This window comes from Coenobita brevimanus, chromosome 111 (assembly GCF_032717465.1).
Source record: "Coenobita brevimanus isolate Jiangsu-jjx chromosome 111, ASM3271746v2, whole genome shotgun sequence".
NCBI lineage: Eukaryota > Metazoa > Arthropoda > Malacostraca > Decapoda > Coenobitidae > Coenobita > Coenobita brevimanus.
Window position 1 is genome coordinate 21,221,737 of NC_137064.1, and position 24,855 is coordinate 21,246,591.

Genomic DNA, 24,855 nt, shown 5'->3' on the forward strand with positions numbered 1-24,855 from the left:
CACTTCCCTCACGGCTTGGTCTGTGGGTAATGTATATGGTGTGTAGTGCTGTTATTTTTTTTTGCAGTTTTAAATTACTGATGTTGTGTGTGTGTGTGTGTGTGTGTGTGTGTGTGTGTGTGTGTGTGTGTGTGTGTGTGTGTGTGTGTGTTGATGTAGTGATGTATATTTTTTATTTGTTTAGTACGATGATTAGGTGTGTGTGTGTGTGTGTGTGTGTGTGTGTGTGTGTGTGTGTGTGTGTGTGTGTGTGTCTGTGTCAGTGTGTCTGTGTGTGTGTGTGTGTGTGTGTGTGTGTGTGTTTAACCAGCCTTTGATACTGACTTTGTCGTTGAGGTATTATAAGAAAATTGATGCAAAAGTTTCCTCCGTAATATATTATAGCCTGGTGCTTGAATTTTTATCTATATTTTGGGTAGTTATGGTATACAAAAGATGCAAGTTTTATCGCTTCTAATATTATTCTGAAAGCCGTCTGTAACCTCTGACCTTTGGTTCCTTCTTCCTTGGTTAAAAGAAGAGGCTTCACGAAAGGTTTCTCTGCTAAATAATATCGTAAGGCGTTAGCAGGGACAGAAGACGTCAACATACTATACTGTGGTTATTGGAATGTTTTAGACATCTTCAGCATGAGTGATCTCAGAGCTGAATAAACTCATATGGTGATAGTAATAGTAATAGTAGTAGTGGTAGTAGTAGTAGTAGTAGCAGTAGCAGTAATAGTAGTAGTAGTAGTAGTAGTAGTAGTAGTAGTAGCAGCTGCAACACCAGGCTCATCTAAATGTGAACCCAGTGGACTGAAGGCTGAAAAGTGCCTTCCTTCAGCAGTCTACCACCTTTCTTCTGGGGTACAGGAAGGGAACTGAGGGACGTTTGCATGACCAGACAACCAAACCAATCTATCATGTCGGTGCCACCACGTGAAGGCGTCCCTCTCCAGAATCTCTGACGAAAACAAATACAAACCATCTCATCGTAGTGAAGGGACAAAAACAGCTTTCATTTTAGCGGTGTAGCCATGAGGATATATTTGTAAGACAGCGTTGTAGCGGCAATGTGTTATAATGGTAATGCAGGCCCAACACAGCGCTATGTTCTCGCTTTATTAGTGTTTATCATAATTCCACTCAAGGGGTAGGAGGGAGATGAGGGGAAGGGGTTGGGGAGGGGCTGAGGGGAGAGAGAGAGAGAGAGAGAGAGAGAGAGAGAGAGAGAGAGAGAGACGGCAGAGGTATAGAGTTGGGGATAGTGAGGATGAGGAGGAAAGGGTAGCATGGGAAGGAATAGAAGGGAAAGGAGATGCAAGAGAAGGGGATAAATTGGGTGGGGATAGAGGAAATAGGAAAATAGGACGGGGTAAAGGGGATAGGAAAGGGAGGGAAAAGAATTGGATGGAGGGGATAGAAGGAGGAGAGGGTAGAAAGAGATGTAAGGGGAATGGGGATGGGGTAGGGGAGGGAGAGGAGGGGGTTGAGGGATATGAGAAAGTGAGGACAGGGAACAGGGGGAAGGAGGTTGTTGGGATTGTGGAAGGGGAGGGAGGGGGAGAAGTTTATGGAGGGGAAGAGAGGAGGGGGTTGAGAGGGCCGAGGAGGGAGTGGGAGAAGGGGGTGGATGATGTAACTGACTAGCTGTTTTATCCTTTAATATGTTAGCCCACTGGGAGCCACTTTTCTCTTCACACCAAGGGTCCTTATGGTGTAGTGGTGGTTTGTAGCGGTGTGATGGTGTTGTGGTGTGATGGTGTGATGATGGTGTGATGGTGGTGTGATGGTGGTGTGATGATGGTGTGATGGTGGTGTGATGTGGTGGTGTGATGGTGGTGTGATGTGGTGGTGTGATGGTAGTGTGGTGGTTTGGTATGGGATGGCGAAGGTTGGGTTGTGGTGTGGTGGTGATATCTGGGTTGTAATAAGGTGGTGACATCTGAGTTGTGGTGTGGTGGTGGTAGTTGTGATGTGTGTGGTCATGTGCTATAGGGATGATATGTTGTGGTGTTGTGTTGCAGTGGTGTGTGTGGTTGTGAATGGTTTTGCGGTGATATTGGTTGTGAGTAGTGTTATGATGTGCATGGCTATGAACGGTTTTGTGGTAGTGGTAGGTGGAGGTGATGGTGTGGTATGGTGCGTGGTCGTGAATGATGCGGTGTAGTGTGGTTGAAAGTGGTGTTGTGTGTGGGTGTAGTGGTGTATATATATATATATATATATATATATATATATATATATATATATATATATATATATATATATATATATATATATCCCATTCGAGCCCAGTGTCCGGAATACTGGACAGAACTGGGATTTTTCAAGTCTTTATAGAGTAGGGAACCCCCGGGGAGGGACCTATGAGCTTCGCGCCTATGAGCCGATAGACGGAGGGCAGTACGCTTAGTACCCACCCAGTGCCATGTCTCGCCCAGCACCCCTGGGATCCAATGGGATATATATATATATATATATATATATATATATATATATATATATATATATATATATATATATATATATATAAAAATGTGTGTGTGTGTGTGTGTGTGTGTGTGTGTGTGTAGGTGTTCTAATTAGTATGTTGTGTTAATTTGCCAGATATTTACCTTTGAGAATATTATCGTAAGCTGCTCTGTCCTTTCAATAAGGACTCGACGGTGTGGCCCTGGTATGCTGTGGTGGTGTGGTGGTGTGAAGCGGTATGGTAGCAGTGAGTGGCGGTGTAATGGTGTGTGGTGGTGTGGATGTGTGGTGGTGTGATGGTGGTGTGATGGTGTGTGGCGGTATGATAACAGTGAGTTGTGCTGCGATGGTGTGTGGTGGTGTGGTGTTCGGTAGTGGGTTTGAGAAGTATGACTGTGAGTGGTGATGTGTGATGCTGTGGTGATGCCGTGAGTGATGCGTGTGTGATGTATGATGTGATGATAGTGATGGTGGTGGGTATGGGAGGTGAAGCCATGAGTGGTGATGGTGTGGTGCTGTGATAATTTGGTTGAGGTATGTGGTGGTGGGTGTGAGAGGGGTGGTTAGGAGTGGTATTATGGTAGTGGTTGGATTGCAGTGGTAGGGTATTTTTGGTGTTTTGATGGGTGTTGTAGTGTGTAGCGGTGAATAATTGAAGCAGGTTTCATGGGGTTAGCTCAAAGACCGTCGTTAGTTTTCTTGTTTATTCTGTCTAGACTTAACACAGATATTCCCTGGTTGGTAGCCTGCTTGAAACTGACCCTAAACAGGCTCGCTCGTTGCCCCAGCTTCCAAAAAACGCAGACACAGCAAAATCAAGGGAGTGGAAAGACCTAGGTCAGCGAATTAAGTCACATTCACTATTAGTATCTATGGATAGTTAAAGAAGGTTATGTTATCTTTATCATTTACATAAGAGTAAGCAAGGTTGACAACTTATACAAGGTTCAGTTAATATGAAATTGTTAGCAACTATTAAGAAATCATTAGTAACATAATTTTAGAATGGTAATGAGTGGTTTGTTGTCCTGTTGTAGAAAGAATAAGTGTGTGTGTGTGTGTGTGTGTGTGTGTGTGTGTGTGTGTGTGTGTGTGTGTGTGTGTGTTCTTACCTTACCTAAATGTTCTTACCTAATTGTATCTTTACAGGAATGAGTCAAGCTCGTACTGTCCCGTGTCTTAAACCATATTTATCGTACATATCCTTAAATTTGTGAATTGTTTTGGCACACACTATTTCATTCGGTAGTGCATTCCATTGACCAATTGCTCTGTTTGGGAAACTGAATTTCCTTACGTCTTTATCACCTCTCTTCTTATGCAGTTTTTTGCAGTGTCCTCTTGCTGATGCTTCTCCATATGTTAAGTAATCATTTATGTCTATTTTCTCCTTCCCTGATATGCACTTATATAGCATTATCATGTCACCTCTTTTCCTTCTCTCCTGTAGTGTTGGTAGATTCAGTTTATTTAGTCTTTCTTCGTAGCTTAGGTCCCTTAAGCTTGGTATCCATCTTGTAGCGGCCCTTTGAACTTTTCAATCTTGTCTATGTGCTTTTTGAGATGAGGCCTCCAGACTACTGATGCATATTCCAGGATTGGTCTAATGAATATGTTATTATCCTTCTTAGCATGTCTTCATTTATGTATGTGAATGCTATTCTCATATTTGCAAGCAGTGTATACATGTTCCGTACCTTCTCGCTGATGTGGTCAGCCGGAGATAGTCTGTTATTGATAATCACACCTTGGTCTTTCTCTCTTTCTGATGTGTATGGGGTTTTATTTCCTAACTTATAATCCCACTGAGGTCTTTTTCCACTTTTACCAAACTTGATTACATGACACTTGTCCACATTGAATTCCATTTGCCATGTACTACTCCATTCATGAAGTTTATTAAATTCTTCTTGTAGCTCTTTACAAGAGTCTGTGTTAGTAATTCTTCTTTGTATTTTTGCATCATCTGCAAACATATTCAGATAGCTCTCATTTCCAGTGTTACTGTTTATATCATTTATATACACTAAAAACATGATTGGTGCCTGCACTGAACCCTGTGGTACTCCACTAGTCACTTCTTTCCATGATGAGTAGTTTCCTCTTAGTACTGTTCTCATTTCTCTTTTTATGAGAAAGTCTTGCATCCAACAAAACAGTTTGCCTCAAATTCCTCCTTGATGGTACAGTTTCCATTAAAGTCTTTGGTGTGGTACTGTGTCAAAAGCTTTCTTGAAATCTAAATAGATACTGTCCACCCATCCTTCCCTTTCCTGTATTGTGTTTGTTACTCTGTCATAGTAGCTCATCAGATTAGTAACACATCATTTTCCTTTTCTGAAACCAAACTGTCTTTCTGTTATCATACTATGTTCTTCTAGATGATTTACCCAAGCTTTTCTTATAAGTTTTTCTAATACCTTGCTTACAACACTGGTCAGTGATACTGGTCGGTAGTTGAATGGATTTTGTCTATTTCCTTTCTTGAATAAGGGGACAATATTTGCTTTTTTCCAAATATCAGGTAGTTTACCTTGGCTCAAGGATTTCTTGAAAATTAAAAATAATGGTTTCCTTAACTCCTTTGCACATTCTCGTAGTACCCAACATGAAATTTCATCAGGACCACATGCTTTTCCTCTGTCTAATCTACTTAACTCCTCCTGTATTACTTTTTCTGCTATTTGTATATCTGGTAGTATGTGTGAACATGCATGTTCCACATAGTCCCTCTCAAAATTTTTTTCTTCTGTAAAAACTAATTGGAAATTCTTATTTAGTGCTTCACAAATATCTTTCTCTTGTGTATAAGTGATTCCCTCGTCCGTAATTGATTGTATTATATCTTTTACTTTGGTTTTGCTTCTGATATAACTGTAAAACAGCTTTGGTTGATCACTACTTTTATTTATTATATCCTCCTCAAACTGTTTTTGGGCTTCCCTCCTTATTCTTGTATAATCGTTTCTTGCCTGTTTGTAATTATTATACGCCCTTTCACTATTATGTCTTCTGTATCTATTCCACAACAAATCTCTTCTTTCTTTTGATTTTTTACATTCTGTATTGAACCATTTCTGTATTTTCTTATCTGCTTCTTTGTGCTGTGGGATGTACTTCTGGACTCTTATTTCATAAAATTCACAGAATTTTTTATATACAGCATTTAAATCTTGTCCTCTAAGCTCATTTTCCCAATCAACTTCTAAGAAATACTTCTTTAGGTCTTGATAAATTCCCTTTTTATAGTTTAGGCTCTTTTTGTAACTGTCATTGCTGTTTACTATGTAATATGCTATCCTGAAGTTATAATTTAGTACTGCATGATCGCTTTTGCCGAGTGGAGGGTGATATATTAAACTGTCAATATCATTTTCTTGCCTAGTAAATATTAGATCTAGCACTGAAGGTACCTCAAGTCCTCTTTTTCTGGTGGTTTCCCTCACATGTTGCGTAAGGAAGAACTCTTGTACGAGATCCAGGAGCTTTTGGTCCCAACAGCTTTCTTGGCTAATTCTATCTAGAGTATTCCAATTTATATTTGTATTGAAATCCCCAGTTAGTATAATTCTTTCTGATTTCTCTTCCATTTTATGTAGTAATGATCTTAAACTCTGAATTGTACTCTCTGCCAGGTCCTCATATTCATCTCTTTCCCATGTGTTTGATCTGGGTGGCATGTACAAATTGGCTACAATTACTTTACCTTCAGATGTGTTGATCTCTACTGCAATCAGTTCTACTTGTGATGGTATATCTAGCTTTATTTCATTGACTTTTATATTTTTCTTAGTTAATATTATAATTCTTCCTCCTTTTTTAAAATTTCTGTCTCTTCTCCATATATTGTATTCCTCTAAGTTTGGTATGTCATTGGATATCCTTGGTGTTAATTTTGTTTCAGTTAGGCATATTATTTGTGGTTCATTTTCTCTGACATAATCATTCATCTCAAGTAATTTAGATACCATTCCATCCACATTTGAATACATCAACTTTATCATCTTGTTTATATACTTGTCATGACATGGTTCTACTACCTTCCTCCTTTTTATTCCATCCTGTTTGTGTACCACTTTCGTACCTGTAATCCTATTACTTTGTAAAAAAATTTCTTCTCCTCTTCTGATCTTCCCTCATTTTTTGTTTTTGCTTCCTCCCTTTTCTCTTTCAGTAATTCCAGTTCCTCTTGTGTTAGGCATCTTTTTATCCATACATTTTTGAACTCCTCTTTTTCCATAAGATTCTTTGCATTTTTTAGTATCTCTTCCACAGTGTTTACACTCTGGAAAGTCACCTTTAGAGGTCTTGTCTTGCATTTCTCATATTTCCCTAACCTTTTGTGTTCCTCTATGTCTTTACTACAGATTTCCTCTGATACTTCTTTCAGTAAGCTCATTAAATTTGCCATCTCCTTTTTGTCTCTTGTGATCTTGTTTTTTACTTCTTCCTCTTCTATACCAGTGATTACTATAGATTTGTTTATATCTACTGAATCTCTGACTAACTTCGGATTGTTTTGGATTATTCTTTTCACTTCATTTTTAATGCTTTTTTCCTCCACCCTTGTTTCTAAGTCTTTCTTTACTTTCACCATTTCAGCATACGTGGTTTCCACATCATTTTTGTAGCTTTGCACAGCTTCATTTACCTGTGTTATCTTCTCCTCAGTATCACTGCTCTAGTCAATAAGACTGCTTACTTGCCTAATTGTCTTTGTGTCATTTTTGAACTCTTCCATAACACTCTCGTGATTGACTACTGTACTTGCCATTTCACTCATTTTCTTCCTAAGTGTACTCAATTCCACTGTTAGTTCACTGATGGTTGTGTCTTTCTTATTGGCCTCCCTTCCTAGTTTTTCTATTTCTTCCTTTTGCAAGTGCATCTGCTTCTTTATTTCATCAATTTCATTTTTGAAAGCCATTTCTAGTTTGTTTACACGTTCAACCAGTCTATTGTGAGTCTCCACTTCAACCAGTTCTTGGTAGAAATCATCATTTTGCTTTTTACCTTTATCCATTTTCTTTTCCAAATTTGTTTTATTAAAGTATGTATCCATTGCGCAATACTAAAAGTGCAGAGTATGTACTTACAATCCCCGTGTTGTTGTAGTCTAAACAAACCTCAGATGACTCAGCGTATTCTTTGGTCTTGCTTCTCTTTCCTGTTTGAACAAGTCTTGTTTAAACTTATTATTTTTTCCTTTTAATAATGAAAAATCATTTAGTCTAACCTGGTACAGAGCTTGACTCATGCAAAGATACTAATTTAGGTAATGCCACTGGCCGTGTTGGTTCGGTACAGAGCGCCGATGTCGCACGTCCGCCTCGATTGAATCCCTGTGTGTGTGTGTGTGTGTGTGTGTGTGGAGAGAGAGAGAGAGAGAGAGAGAGAGAGAGAGAGAGAGAGAGAAACACACACACACACACACACACACACACACACACACACACACACACACAACACAACACAACACAACACAACACACACACAGCACACACAAAGGCCCTGAAGAACCACCTGAAGAATGAGGAAACGTCCAAGAAAGATTAGAGGAACTGTGAAAACTTTATGCACCTCACCTTTGTCCTAACTTCTCCACATCGAAGTTTATGTTAAGGAGTAGAAAGAGGTCAATTTTTTTCGTTAACCCTGGGCGTGTTGGTTGAGACGGTAAGGACTGGCTGGTTATTTCTTGGTAAAGCACGGAAGCTGGGAGTGGACAGCTAAGGATGATGGAGTGAGGTGTGTGTGTGTTTGTGTGTGTGTGTGTGTGTGTGTGTGTGTGTGAGAGAGAGAGAGAGAGAGAGAGAGAGAGAGAGAGAGAGAGAGAGAGAGAGAGAGAGAGAACATAAAAGAAAAGAATGAATGAATGAATACTTCTTGAAACAATCCTTGCTGAAGAGATAGGTAAATAAGTAGATAGATGGAGAGAGAGAGAGAGAGAGAGAGAGAGAGAGAGAGAGAGAGAGAGAGAGAGGACAGAATTTGGAAAGAGAGAAAAGGATCCAGAATCAGTAGCGGAAAGTGCCAGCCAAAGCTCCCAAGTGTATTTCTTAGCGATCCCTGTACCACTGGTCCAGAAATAGTTGACATAAATGTACTTGTGAGAGAGAGAGAGAGAGAGAGAGAGAGAGAGAGAGAGAGAGAGAGAGAGAGAGGACAGATTTTGGAAAGAGAGAAAAGGATCCAGACTCAATCGATGAAAGTGCCAGCCAAAGTTCCCAAGTGTATTTCTTAGCGATCACTGTACCACTGTTCCAGAAATAGTTGACATACTTGAGAGAGAGAGAGAGAGAGAGAGAGAGAGAGAGAGAGAGAGAGAGAGAGAGAGGGAGGGAGGGAAAAATCAATCACATGTCAGAGTTTCTTGTCATATCTGACTCTTACGTAAGATCAGTATGCCATCCAAGTTGAAAAAAAGATAAGAAAAAAATAGAAAATCCGTCACATCAGAGCTCATCATCTACACCTTACCATTACATAAGACCATTAAATGCTGACAAAGTTACAAAAAAAAAGAAAGAAAGATGGAAAGAAGGAAAAAATAGAAACGAAAAAAAAAAAAAAGGAGAAAGAAAGATAAGATAGACAAGGAATAGGAAGAGGGAAAAAAGGAAAGTAATCACATCACATTTCTTCTCCTCCCTTCCTTTCCTTCCGTGTCGCACATGTATTTTTAAACACCTTTCTCACTACTTTCTTTAATATCACTCAAGACACGCGTAATATCTTGAAGGGGACTGGGTTCCGAAAAAATTCATTGGTGTCTCTATCTTAAGATCACCAGACGTCGCTACCCATGGGGGATAATCTCAACCAGAGGGACCTCCAGGCGTTTCTGTCCCTACTCAGAAACGACCTACTCCTCCTTCTGATACTCCCCCCACGACGCACTTTCTCTCTCCACTCTCGGAAATGAAGTACATGTAGACGCCTGGCTTCTTAAGTCAGGTGTGAATGGGTAGATGGGAAGGTGTATAAGAGTAGGTGCGTGGTCAAGTGTATTCAAGTGTAAAGGTGGGTGTAGAGTTCTAGGGTTGTATAGTGTAAGGCGTTTTATACGATGTACTTTTTAACTCTTGGACGATAGAAGACTTAACTGTGACGAGAAAAAAAAATTATATACTTGTTTCTCTTCGACTTGGCCCAGATTTTCGTCCTTTTGCAGCTTATTTCACGTAGCTCAGTAGCGGAGAAGGACAGTACTAAACCTCTGTATCCATCCCATAGCACTTCTTCGTGACCAGCACTATATTCTAATGATAATCTATTGTTACAGCTCAGCATTGAAGATGGAAAGGTGGCAGTTTCAGGCCAAGTTAGAGTAAAAAGGGTGTAGTATTAATTTTCACCACTAATATCTATTTTATTGTTATATATGAGCAGCTGACAACTTGCGTATTTACTCTGGCTATTACTACACTTATCTTATTTTAACTTGACCTAAAACTACCATCTCTCAATCTGAATACTGAGCTGTAACAGTAGATTAGTGCTTGAATATGATGTTAGTCACGAAAAGCGCTGTGGAAAGGATGTAGAGCCGTAGTGGTGTTTTTTCCCCCTCCGATTTACGTGAAATAAGCTGCAAAAGGACGAAAATTCGGGCCAGGTTAAGGCGAAAGAAGTATAGTCGAAAGCTGGTCAGAGGACTCTCTCTCTCTCTCTCTCTCTCTCTCTCTCTCTCTCTCTCTCTCTCAAAAATAAATAAATAAATAAATAAATAAATAAAAATAAATAAATAAATAATAATAATAAATAAAATGAAATAAAATAAGTCATCTCGTCTTAGAGTCAATACACTAGGCGTCTACGAGGAGCCGTGAACCCGAGCGATGTGCGTTAAGTTTTTCATTGTGGGGGAGGAAGCAGTCAGACGGTGAATTGATTGCCGCCTAATAAATAATGAGAGACCCGAGCATCCTCTGAAGGGCGTGATGGGCTGACGGACTCCACTCTGCACAAGAACAAAGTCACTGCACTCCAAAGCAAACTCACTGCACTCAAAAACAATATTACTACACTCAATTTCAAGACCACTGCACTCAAAAACAAAATTACTGCACTCAGTTTCAAGCTCACTGCACTCAAAAACAAAATCACTGAACTCGGTAGCAAGCTCACTGCACTCAAAATCACTGCACTCAGATACAAGCTCACAGCACTCAAACACAAAATCACTACATTAAAAAACAAAATCACTACACTCAAAAACAAAATCACTGCACTCAAAAACTAACTCACTGCACTCAGAAACTAACTCACTGCACTCATAAACAAAATCACTGCACTCAAAAACTAACTCACTGCACTCAGAAACTAACTCACTGCACTCATAAACAAAATCACTGCACGCAAAAACAAAATCACCGCACTAAGTACAAAAACAAAAGCCCTCCACTCAAAACGAGAACACTTCACTGACCACAAAAACAGAATGAAACGCCGAGAACTCTGGCCCCATGTTGTCGATCCAAAGTGACCCTCGGTATGCCCCCACCATGCCTTGCACACGGCCTCTCCATACAACCTCCATCACAGGGCTCATTGTGGGTGGAAGTGAGACTAAAAATAAGCTAAGTCAATTCCATGTGACTTTGACCTTTGACCTTGACCTTGCTGAGCTGGTCAGTTCATCGTCCCTTCACACTGCATCATTTGATCAATATCCGTCGAGGGGTTCAGGGGATATCGCGCCCTCATCCATATCACCTTGACCTTTGACCCCTTGACCTTGCTGACCTATTCAGTTCATCGTTCCTTCGTAATGTTTCATTTGGTAGAAATCTGTCGAGGTGTTCGGGAGCTATCACGCCCACAAGGATGAATTAAGTCGACCTCATATTACATCGACCTTTTACCCCTTGACCTAGCTGACCTAATCAATCCATCATCTTGTTCTGCATCGCTGACAAAAGTTTGGTGGAAATCCGTCGATGGGTTCAGGAGATAACGCGCCCAGAAAAGTGTTACGGATGCACTGACCCACGCACGCACGCACGCACTGGCAAACCAGACACTTAATGCCTCCTCCATCATAGATGGGTGGAGGCATAATTGCCCCACTGAAAAACAAAATCCCTCCACTCGGCACAAGAACAAAATGTTGTATATTATCACTGGACTGGTGATGTAAGTTGACTTTTTTTTTTTTTTTGGGGGGGGGACGGTTTTTTTGCTTGCGTGGTGAAAGGAAAAATAATCCTTGCAGTCCTGCACAGTGACGGTTTTTTCCCCCTAGACTTTAACAAGTTCGTCTAACAAAACCAGTACTTAAATCGATCTATCTACGAGTATCTATATACCTAGGCTGCTTCCCCCAAGGAAAGGGAAGTAGCCGAGACAGGACGACACACTCCCCATTTACTCATCCATTCAAACACATTCATTCGCATCTTAGCCCCAAAGGGGAGAACGGACAGATCCTCACCGCACCACACCGCACAAGGGTCAACTGCGCAATGCAATCAGTGACATCCGCAGCAGGGCCTGACAGCAGAACTGGTTTACCCCTGCCACATCATAACAGACCCATCCCCTTACCCGCACCTGACCTGACTAGCTGATCCGACCAAATACAGGAGAATATCCTCTCAGGGCTGCGTTATCATTTATTCATTCACAATTTCTCTCCATTTATTTCTGTCACGCACAGAATATAATAAAGGAAGGTTTTCCATAAGCTTAATAATATCGTCCAACAAAAGCATGAAATATATTAACATCAGACTTCAAAAATCCTGCGAGTAAATCAAAAATAAAATAGACTTCGACATTATGAAGGGTGACGTGATGATCGCGATGTAAGCTGCTGATATTTCCACGAGACAGCTTTTTTGTTAGGAGGGAACTGTCTGGCTGAGAGGAATATTAACGCAGGACTCAAGAGGGATATTAATTCAGGATTCAGAGAAGGATTTAATAAAGGGGAATGGCTCTTGCATCACCCTGGATTATGGGAGTGCTTTACGTCTCTCTCTCTCTCTCTATTATAGAAATGCCACTGTAAAACTATCGGTACGGTAACACATCATAGCCAATTATAGGAATCCGTATTATTCTGTCACTGGAGATATAATTTGACGAGCGTTGAATTATTAGCGTATTCAGTGTAATTATTATTTTGAGTTATTAACCAAAACAGACTATCGTAGGGTGGGATGTGGGGGGGAGGCGTCGCAGTGGTAGAGGAGGGGTGGGGATGGGGAGGAGGGGGTGCCTACCATCCACTCACTGTATTGTTTCCTTCAGAGAATTCTGCCCTGAGTGACCAGCCATGTGGATTTCCCTATTCCAGGAAACCATTTGCAACGTTGACTCGTGATCATATAGCCAGAAAATGGATGCCTGGTGGTCTAGTGATTCAGGTGGCTGCAAGAGATGACTGATATTGAAGTGGCTGTTTAAGTGGCTCCAAGGGATGATTGAAGTGGCTGTTTAAGTGGCTCCAAGGGATGATTGAAGTGGCTGTTTAAGTGGCTCCAAGGGATGATTGAAGTGGCTGTTTAAGTGGCTCCAAGGGATGATTGAAGTAGCTGTCTAAGTGGCTCCAAGGGATGATTGAAGTAGCTGTCTAAGTGGCTCCAAGGGATGATTGAAGTGGTTGTTTAAGTGGCTCCAAGGGATGATTGAAGTGGCTGTTTAAGTGGCTCCAAGAGATGATTGAAGTGGCTGTTTAAGTGGCTCCAAGGGATGATTGAAGTGGCTGTTTAAGTGGCTCCAAGAGATGATTGAAGTGGCTGTTTAAGTGGCTCCAAGGGATAATTGAGGTTAGTGACCGGGTTCTTTTACCTTAAATGTTTGATAAAATAAATTCACTTAGTCCCATCCCACGCACTTAGAAGAGTAATACATGAATGGGTGATGGTTAAATGGGTATTTTCGTCCGTTTTAAAGATATTGTTCGTAGAGTATGTAGTTCATACATATATACATATACGTCAGCAAGTGGGTTGGTGGAGCGTTAGTGTCCCTCCCTGTAAAACAAATAACTCAAAGTCAAATGATCACCCCTTACGGGATTACGGCGTTTGGTAAAATATATATATATATATATATATATATATATATATATATATATATATATATATATATATATGAGGACACATTTTGTAAAGTGATGGTTGATGGTTGTCTGAGTGATTCGTTTGAAGTCAAGTCCGGAGTAAATCAAGGTGGTGTTCTATCGCCTTTACCATTTATATTGGTCATTGATTACATTATGAAACGCGTTGGAACAGAAACCGGTGCAGGTATACTTTGGGGAGAGAACAGGAAACTTTTGGATTTAGATTATGCAGATGATATAGTTTTGATTTGTGATGGGCCAGAAGAGATGCAGAGAGTGTTGGACTGTTTGGTGAGTGAAGGTCGCAAGGTGGGTTTGGTTATTAATTGTGGAAAAACTGAAATAATCAATATGAATATGGAAAATGCACAGGAATGTGTAATTGGAGGTATGGTTGTAAAGCAAGTTGATAGGTTTAAATATTTAGGTACTTATTTAGCCAAGGATGGTTCTTTGAACTTTGAATTCGAGGAAAGGTTAAAGAAGGCTAATCAGGCAATGGGAATGCTTAAAAATATTTGGAATAATAACAATTTTTCTGTGCATACAAAAATCAAACTTTATAAGGTAATGGTTAGGAGTATCTTAATTTATGGACACGAGTCTTGGTACAGCACAGTGACTATGGAAAATAAATTCTTGGTGTTTGAAAATAAAGCACTTAGAAGAATATTAGGAGTTAAGTGGTGGGAAAGGATACCAAATAGTAGAATTAGAGAAATAACGGGAGTGCAGCCGATCGATGAATATGTTAGATTCTCACGATGGAAGTGGCTAGGACATGTGTACAGGAGACAGGGAATAGTACGAGGTACACCAGGGTGGGTGGCACTTGGTAGGAGAGGTAGAGGAAGGCCAAAAGAGACGTGGGTGAGGACAATGAGACGGGAAGCTGGAGATGAGTGTTGGGGAGATCTTGAGGAGTTGGCACAAGATAGGATGTGGTGGTGTGAGTTCATCGAGGCCCTATGCATCCCCGAGGGTGCCACAGGAAATGATTGATTGATATATATATATATATATATATATATATATATATATATATATATAAATAATATATATATATATGTTTGTCTATCTATCTATCTATTTATCTATCTATATCTATCTATATATATAGAGAGAGAGAGGGATATATATATATATATATATATATATATATATATATATATATATATATATATATATATATATATATATATATATATATATATATATATACATGCTCGTCAGCGGAGAAGTGAAAATGCTGCCTTATTCTTCACCAACATCCGTGGGCTTAGTACCAACTTAAATTCAGTCCATTTTTTCCTACAGTCCATATCCCCTCTGGCCCTATTCCTCACAGAACCACAAATCTCACCGTCTACTGAAATATCCCCATATTGTTTTCCTGGTTACCATTTCCTCACAAACTTCCGTAATAAGGGTGGCACCTGTTGTTATATCAAATCCCAATATGCAGTTGACACCATTTTAAACTTCACTTCACGCAGTTTTGATTACTCGCTGTATAAACTAAACTGTCAAAATATCACCAAATATATCTGTGTAGTTTATCGCTCCCCCAATGCTTCTTCTGAACCCAGTGTATTTGATTCCATTTCCACACAGTTGAGTAACCTTAATCTTGCCCTTAACACCGAAATTACCATCTTGGGTGATTTTAACATACATAATGTTGAATGGTTATTGCACTCTGCCGGGACTGACGATGCTGGTCTAGAGTGCGAGCTGTTTGCAGAATCGTTTAATCTCACGCAACTGGTAAAGCAACCAACCAGAATACCAGATAATCCTGACCATAACGCTCATCTGTTGGATCAGTTCCTGACAAATAATCCAGATCAGTACAGGATAGAGGTATTGTCTCCGCTTGGATCCTCTGACCACAATCTCATCAAAGCCTCATTAGTTAACCCCCCCAAACCTCCCCATTCTGAACCTGTCAGGGTGACCCGATGGCACTTTGATAGGGCAAACTGGGATGAAATTTAGAAATTATCTTACTGACATTCCATGGCAGTCTTTCTTCTCTAGTGATCCCAATTCTACCCAGTCCCATATTTACGACTTAATAGTAGCTGGTATGGATTTATTCATACCAAGTCAACAATTCACTAAAAGATCGAACTCTCCAAAATGGTTTGATAGCAACTGTGCCAGAGCAACAGCCCAAAAGTCATCAACATATAACTATTACTTGAAATCAAAAACATCTGAATCACTCTCTCAATTTAAAATTGCTAGAAACCATGCAAAAGCTGTATGAAATCTTGCTAAATCAAACTTTCTTCAAAACCAAGCATCAAAACTACTTAACAACCCTAATGACAATAGAATATTCTGGTCAACTCTCAATTCTTTCAATAATAACTTTAACAAGTCATCATCCATTCCCCCACTAAAATCTTCGGATGGCAACATTACAAATGACCCGCGTGGGAAAGCAGATATCTTTGCCAGTACATTTGCCAGAAATTCTACCTTAGAGGAAGCCAGCCAGAATGTCCCAGCACTAGAACTTGCCTCTCCCGACATTGTTCCTCTTAAGATACAGACAAGGTACGTGAAATCCATCCTAGACAATTTAACTACCAACAAAGCTCCAGGCCCAGATGGAATTCTGCCAACTGTTTTGAAAAAGTGTTCCCCAGAACTTGCCTCTGTTCTTGCAAAATTATTCATACTATGCATACGTACTTCTTCATTCCCTAATTCATGGAAAGAAGCCAATATCCACCCAGTTCCAAAAAAAGGAAGTTCCTCTGACCCCTCTGATTACAGACCAATAGCTGTCACATCTTCTCTTGGTAAGGTTTTTGAAACTGTCATTAATAAGCACATAGTTAAACATCTTGAATCCAACAACTTAATTAGTGATAGACAATATGGTTTTCGCCAAGAAAGATCCACCATTGACATACTCAATCTCCTGACTCATACCATCCATCAATCAGTTGACCTGCATGGTGAAACTCATGCAGTAGCCCTGGATATTTCTAAAGCTTTCGACAGAGTCTGGCACCGTTCCCTGCTGTCCAAACTCACTTGCTATGGACTAAACTCTTTTGTTCCTTTGATTTCCTCATATCTCAGCAATAGAAAAATAATAGTATAAGTAGATGATGTATATTCCACTTTCCACTCAGTTAATGCTGGCTTGCCGCAGGAATCAGTTCTGGCACCAACCCTGTTCCTCGTTCATATTAATGATCTCTTATCTGTCACCCACAATCCCATCCATTCATATGCAGATGACTCAACACTTCATAGTTCATTCACACTCAGACATCCATTTACAAAGTCCGATATCTCTAACTCTCAACTCAGTACAGCCATCTCTTTAAATCAAGACTTATCCACGATCAGTGAATGGGGACAAAAGAACCTTGTCTCATTTAATGCTAATAAAACTAAATATATACAATTTACTAATAGGCAGGTATTGCCAGAATCGTATATTACCTTCAATGCTACAAATATCTCCATTTCCAAAAGTATTGAAATTCTTGGCGTTTTCCTTAACAATGCCCATAGCTGGACCTCTCATGTTAGATCACTTGCTAAAACCGCCTCAAAGAAACTTGGATTATTGTACAGAGTCAGTAACTTCTTCACTGATGAGCAGTTAGGTATAATTTATAAGAGTCATGTGCGCTCTCAGCTTGAATACTGCTCACCCTTGTGGAGCGGATGTGGAGAGGTTGCATCAAAACAAGTAGACAAGATTCAGAACAAAGCCGTTAGAATTATTAATAACCCTGCTATTACTAATAAACTACCTCCCCTACAAGTAAGAAGGAATGTTGCCTCCCATGCATTATTTTACAGATATTTCTAGAGCAAATGCTCAGACGAAGTTGCATCTATGGTGCCACCTCTCCATGCCTTCCCTCGTGCTACGCGGGCAGCTGGCAGCGCTCATGGCTGGAATGTCACTCAGCCATACTGCAGAACTTCTGCCTATCAGAATTCTTTCATTCCCCAAACTGTATCTCTCTGGAACTCGCTTCCCCAGAGTTGTTTCCCTTCAAACTTCAACCAACAGCTGTTCAAGTCTAACTGTTATAGATATTTTATGAACAGAGGACACCAGTAATCTGGTACATGGATTTTTTTTTTATTCATTTGTTTTTCCTTCCTCTCTTCTGTTATATATAAAAAAACATATATATATATATATATATATATATATATATATATATATATATATATATATATATATATATGTGTGTGTGTGTGTGTATATATATATATATATATATATATATATATATATATATATATATATATATATATGTGTGTGTGTGTGTGTGTGTGTGTGTGTGTGTGTGTGTGTAAATAAATAAATAATTAAATAGATAAATATATATATATATATATATATATATATATATATATATATATAGATGTATATATATACAGTATATATATATTGTACAGAATATATATTTTACTGTATATACCGTATATTATATATACAATGCCCGCGTGCGTGTGTGTGTGTGTGTGTGTGTTTAACTTAGGGAGTGGTCACCACCATCCTAGTGAGCCTACTTCAGCTGTTGCGAATAGCACAGAGATGTTTTCTGTATATATACTGGAATACGGTATATATATAAAACCTTCCCCCCCCCCACACACACACACATCACAACAAACAGCCATAAGTCATCCTTTCTGAAGTGGAAGTTAAAGAGGGAATTATACAGAATCGCGTTAATGCATAGGATGGATTAGCATAATAGGGCAATATCGTGACCCAGATACGGCTTTATATCTCTTTGTGACCAGAAACGGTAATGAGATGCTGGCAGGTACGAGGAATAGTGGTAATATCTTTGAGTAATGGTAATATCTCTGGTAATTGTTAGGTTAGAACACAGAAAAATGAAATTCTTAGCTTCACATCATTTGTATTTATTAAATGCAAGGAAGAAAGAACCAAAGGCCAGGAGCCTGCAAATTGTTTCTTCCAAGGAAAAAAAAAAGATAACAGAGAGCCAAATTTTAGATCCGTTCATTTATAAGCTCAGGAAAGATTTTCACAGCTACTTCATTATTATTACTGTTACTATATTTATTGGCTTATTATTGATAGTTGTCTTTTGTTTTTGTTTTTTTCTGTCAGTAACTACATACCTCTATTGCAGGTAAGTGTCGCTCTTCTCTGGCCGTACTACAAATCTCGTTAGTATAGAGAACATATTTATTATAGTTACACTGATTTTCTTGTCCCCATGGTAATATTTTAAAAATGTACTGTCAGTGGTGAAAGTGGCTAACCTGCCGTGTATCTGTAATTATCAGTGATTTCTCCAAGTAACGCAAAGTAAATTAGTTTCAGATACTGCTTAAATGATCAGTTGGAAACAAGGGTTGGGATGATGATATTGATGATGATGGTGATGATGAAAAACAGAATACAGCAGTTAATGGCGTTGTTATAATGTTAGGTGGGAATAAATTGTTAGATGATGATAAAAACAGTGATCTTGTCGTGGCATCGCAGACAAAGTCAACGCTTAGGTGCAGACGCCGGGCATCCAGTTCTTTTAAGTGCGCGTCCACACTTGTGCTCGAACAAGTGCTGGCAACATGTCAGCAACACAGTAACGAACACTCTGCAAACTTGCTGGGAACAGCAGCGTCCAGATCATGTTGCCAACACCATGATGAAGTCTCAGCTGCCTGGTATGGACACATCCCATCGCCTCTGCTGCCAGTGTTCGAAGGTGCATTGAAACATGTTTCCATACATCTGTCCAATTACCGCTGCAAACATGTTCCCGAACATAGTGCCTGTCGTATTGCCAACATATGTTCGAGAGCACGTGTGGACGCCATTAAGGTAAACATACCATCCCTAATGCAGTACACGGTCCAAAACAAATATCCAGATACACACGTTCAGTTAGCGTCGTGTTAATATCAATATCAGTATAGACTGGTACTGTCTGGAGACCCCTAAGTATATATGCTTATTTATTTATTTGTTTATTTTTAGCACAAATATTACGACCCATCAAACTATGGGTGTGTCGCGAGTAGGGAAGAGCTGGCAGTTTGATGAGGTGCTTGCCTGAGTGGCCTGTGTGTTCTTGTGTTCTCGATGTTCATGCGTTTACTATGTGAATTATTGTGGTCATTTTGTATGTATTAACTGACGTACTGTCGTCAAATAACCACTACTAATTTATTCTGGTACTCTCTGCATGTTTTAGTGACAGACTGATGTCATTTTGCGTGTGTGTGTGTGTGTGTGTGTGTGTGTGCGTTGATGAAGTGGCTGGAGGACATCAACATCAACAAGCTGGAGTGTTCGAAGTGAATTTTTGTGATCGTACATGTTTTCATAAGCATTCTTACAGCATAATAGTTTTGGGTATTAAGTAGATAGATTGATAGATAATTTTTGCCTGATCTAGATGTGCTCTCCCTTACCCATGTATGTATTGTTTATGATGTAAATTTGGGCTAATTTGGGTGTACACATTGCAAAGCCAAACTAAAGATTTGTACTGACAAATCAGCGTTCTCTTTAGTATGAGATGCTACAAGCTTACATCCGCCTTATTGGTGTACTTTGTACATTTACCTTAATACTTTCTTACCAAAGTTATTGTATATGTCTAAAATCGACATAATTTTCGTTCGGAAGAATATAGGTGTGTCCTGTACCAGAATAATCTAATGCGGAATAAGTGCTTGCGAACCCCCTAAGCAGGCTAAAATAAAGCCTCTATAGTTGGTTTATTTTCACCTGACAGGACTGGGCGATTCCATGTCGTGGTTACGTGAAATTCCGTGGCATCGAAGTATAAAGGAGGGAATGAAACTCCTTGGTTACTAGTTAAATCTCCCCTCCAGTCTGACTATTCGTACACTTGGCCATCAATCTAACCTAAACTGATTAGGGACTTTTTTCAGGGTACAGTAAACGCTTTATGGGTACCAGCGTCTCCTAGTGCGCTCTCTCTCTCTCTCTCTCTCTCTCTCTCTCTCTCTCTCTCTCTCTCTCTCTCTCTCTCTCTCTCTCAGGATGGAGGTCACAAAGCGGTGACTGACATGATTTTTTTTCTATCACCCACTATTTGATGTGGTATGCATACTACTACTATTACTGCTACCACTACTACTACTACTACTACTACTACTACAGTACTACTACTAATAATAATAATGGGATGTTTGTGACGCTAATAGATTTTTCTGTGTGTCTCCTTCTGCCCCATTTAATATTATTTTTTGTGCGGCTGTATTAATTAGAAACTGTTTCTGTGGAAGACTTTCTCCATCAGTCCCTTTAATGCAATGACATCTTGCTTATTTACAGCCCCCTTAGTTCATTGACATCTTGCTTATTTACAGCCCCTTTAGTTCATTGACATCTTGCTTATTTACAGCCCCCTTAGTTCATTGACATCTTGCTTATTTACAGCCCCCTTAGTGCAAAGCCATCTTGCTTGTTTTGTCCCTTTAGTGCAATGACATCTTGCTTATTTACAGTCCCTTTAGTGCAATGACATCTTGCTTGTTTTGTCCCTTTAGTGCAATGACATCTTGCATATTTACAGTCCTTTAGTGCACTGATATCTTGCTTATTTACAGCCCTCATAGTGCAATGACATCTTGCTTATTTACAGTCCTTTAGCCCATTGACATATAGCTTATTTACAGTCCCTTTAGTGCAATGACATCTTGTTTATTTACAGCCCTTTAGTACATTGGCATATAGCTTATTTACAGCCCTTTAGTACATTGACTTATACCTTATTTGCAGGTCCTTTAGTACATTGACATATAGCTTATTTACAGCCCTTTAGTACATTGACATATAGCTTATTTACAGCCCTTTAGTACATTGACATATAGCTTATTTACAGCCCTTTAGTACATTGACATATAGCTTATTTACAGCCCTTTAGTACATTGACATATAGCTTATTTACGGCCCTTTAGTACATTGACATATAGCTTACTTGCAGGTCCTTTAGTGCATTCACTTGTTCTTTCGTGTAGTACTTATTTATTTATTTATTTATTCATTTATTTATTTTTGGCCAATTTTTTAGTGAGCTGAAAACAGACCCCGTATTGCTTTTCTACCAGTTACTGTCTACAAGGGAAGAAAGGGAGAGTAATATTTCTGAATATTAAAGAGGCAGAGAAACAGACCATGGGCCGTATTATCAGTAAGGAGCCTTCCTAGCACCTCTTCCTTAGCGATTTATTTTCCAAAGTACCATTTAATATCCTCTATTTTGGTTCTTATATCTTTTTAATATCGACATAGATTTCATGAATATCACACAAGAATAGAGTAACGGAGCAGAGACAGAAATAAACCGGTGAGAAAGAGGTGTTTGTAAGCTTCCTAACCGCAAGAGAATACCTTCCCAAGATCCACATTCGCGTAAGGTAAGAAGGTTCCTCAACAACTTTTACTGACTAATTTATTTTGGCATATGTTGCGTCTTTATTCTTTTGTATGTTAGTAATGCAATGTTGATATCAGAGAGGCATAAACAGAGTATGTATGTATGTATTTATTTATATTTTGCTTATTCATTTATTTGTCTTTGATTTAGGGAGTGTAATGTGTGCTGTTTTCGGAAAATTAGGACATGAAAAGCAGTAAAAAATAAGGTCCATTATCTTTTAAGTTTTTATCAGTATCCAGAGAGAGAGAGAGAGAGAGAAGAAAATATCCATACATTCCTCTCTCATCCTTTCTGTGTGTTCCCATGATATTTTTTACATCTATTTTTATATATTCCATGATTTAACCTGTTTGCTACGTTTCTCCTCCTCTTCCACCTTTCACCCTCGCTTTTTGTGTTTTTATGCAGCCCATGCTTTCATTAAAATGATTTCTTTCGTCCCCTCGTGTCTTTTGCCTGACATTTTATTCGATCCCTCTCCTGGTTTTCTTTCTTTTTTTTTTTTTCTTCTTTTACTCGTGTGTTTTTATGGGGCTTCTATTTCTCTCCTTTTTCCATTTTCTTTTCTAAATTTGTACTTCGTCTTTTTGCATTATCTTTTTCATTGGTTGCATTTTTTTTCTTTTCATCTTGGTCATCCTCATTCTCTCCTTTTTTCGTCTTTCATTTTATACGTTGCTTTATTTCGTCAAACTTTTTTTTTTTATTGTCCCCGCCAACTTATTTTCTTCTCTTGACTTAATATTTCTCTCTCTCTCTCTCTCTCTCTCTCTCTCCATTGACCTATCTCCTTTCCTTGACTTCTTTTTTCTTCACTTTTTTGCATATTTTCTATTCTTCCTTTTTCTCTTCCATTCTTCCTCGTATATTCCCTCTTTGGATTTTCTGAATTTTCCCTCACTCGTTTCGTTGACTTTTCTTTCATTTTTTCATTTTTTTTTTTACCCTTTTTCTTCTTTCCTCCCTCATTTTCTCCTTCCCGTCATTTCTCTTCGGTCATTTTCTCATTTCCTTCATTTTCTTTTTTCCATCTTTTTTTCTTCTGTCCTAATTAACTTTGTCCATAATTTTCATTTTCTTTCATTTCTTTTTTCGTTTTTTTTTCCTCTTATCAGTCATTTTCTCTTTTTCATCATTTTCTCTTCACCTCTGTATCTTAAAATCTTTGGTTGTGTTAATAATTATATTCTTTACTTTCCCAACCCGGAACCTCTCCCTCCTTATTTTCTGAGATTTTACTCGTTCAGTCCTTTTCTTGGCTCCTTACTTTCATCCCCCTTTTCTTTTGCTTCTTATTCTATGTGCGTTTACTCCTTTCGTCTTAAACTGTTTCATATTTCTTTTAATATTTCATTTTTTAATATTTCAATTTTTCACCTTGGCTACTGCTCTTTCCTCCTATTTTTTTCATATTTATTTTCTTTAATTTTTTCAAATTCATGTTAACCCTATTTATATTTTAGGAATTTTATCTCGTTCTGTTATTAGTTTTTTCCACACCCTTCTTTTTTTTTTTTTTTTACTTTTTCTTTGTTTCTCGTTTGACTTTTTTTCTTCGTTCTTGGACGTCGCTTCTCCCTCATCCATTTATCTTCTCTTATTCTGAATTTTTACCCTCGATTTTCTTATTTGCTTTTTTACCTTCACTCCATTTTCCCTGGTCACTTATGCTTGCCTTTGCCTCACCTTTTAGTGTTTCATCTTCGTTGCCCTTTTCTCTGTTCTTTCCTCATCTGACAGTCGAAAATCATGTTCTCGCATTATATTTGTCTCTTTTTCATTCTTTTATACATAGATAGATATAAGGGTAGATAGATAGATAGATGGACAAAGATGTAGGTGTAGATGTGTACGTATTTTCTTCTTTCGTGTTTTTATTTAATATATTCATTTATTTATTTACATAGACTCGTCGTGTTCCATTTTCTATCCTCCCCTTTTTTGGCATTCTTTCTCATTTCCTCCATTATTTGTTCCTAATTTTCTCATTCGTATTCCCTTTAGTATTACCTGATTTTCCGTCCTTATTTGTCTCCTTTTCTCTTTTTTTTCCCCGTTTGTATTTCTTTTTAAAAATGAATTCTCTATTTTTTTTTCTTAGTTTACTTCCTCCGAATTTTTATATACCGTGGCATACTGTATACTCATCTACTTTTCCTGACTCTTCTCTTTCATTCCTTTTTTGTGCATTTTTTTTCTATTTTCCTTTTTTTCCTCATATCCTTCATCACCTGACACTGAATTTTATACGTGGTTGCTCTCTCACTCTTTTAGGTTTGACTCTCTCTCTCTCTCTCTCTCTCTCTCTCTCTCACACACACACACACACACACACACACACACACACACACAATTATCTCTCTCCTCACCTTTTCCATATATCTGTCTTGTTCACCCAATACCCGCGCACAAATCTACAGACAAAAAAACATGCACATGAATATTCTCTCTCTCTCTCTCTCTCTCTCTCTCTCTCTCTCTCTCTCATTCATGAAAGTTTTAAAGTTTCTCAACCATTCACACCATATTCTTTTGTTCTTCCCCCTCTCCCTCTCCCTTTCCCTCCCCCTTCCCCTCCCCTTCTCTCCCCATACTTTCCCTTCTTCTCACATCTCCCTCCATGTGTCTCCATTCTCACCCTCTCTCTCCTTTCTCTCCCACTTCTCCCCCTTCTTTCTCCTTCCTCTCCCCTTCTTCTCATCTCTCTTTTTTGTATTCATTGTCTCCTGTATTCAGGTTTTATCATTTCTTGTAAAATTCTTACTCAAGACGTTCATTTTCTTTCACAAGTCCATTGCCTTTCTTCTCTTTCCTCTTTTTCTCTCTCTTTGCTTTCTTTCTTCTGTTTCCTTCCTAATGCCTACCCTCTCTTTCCCCT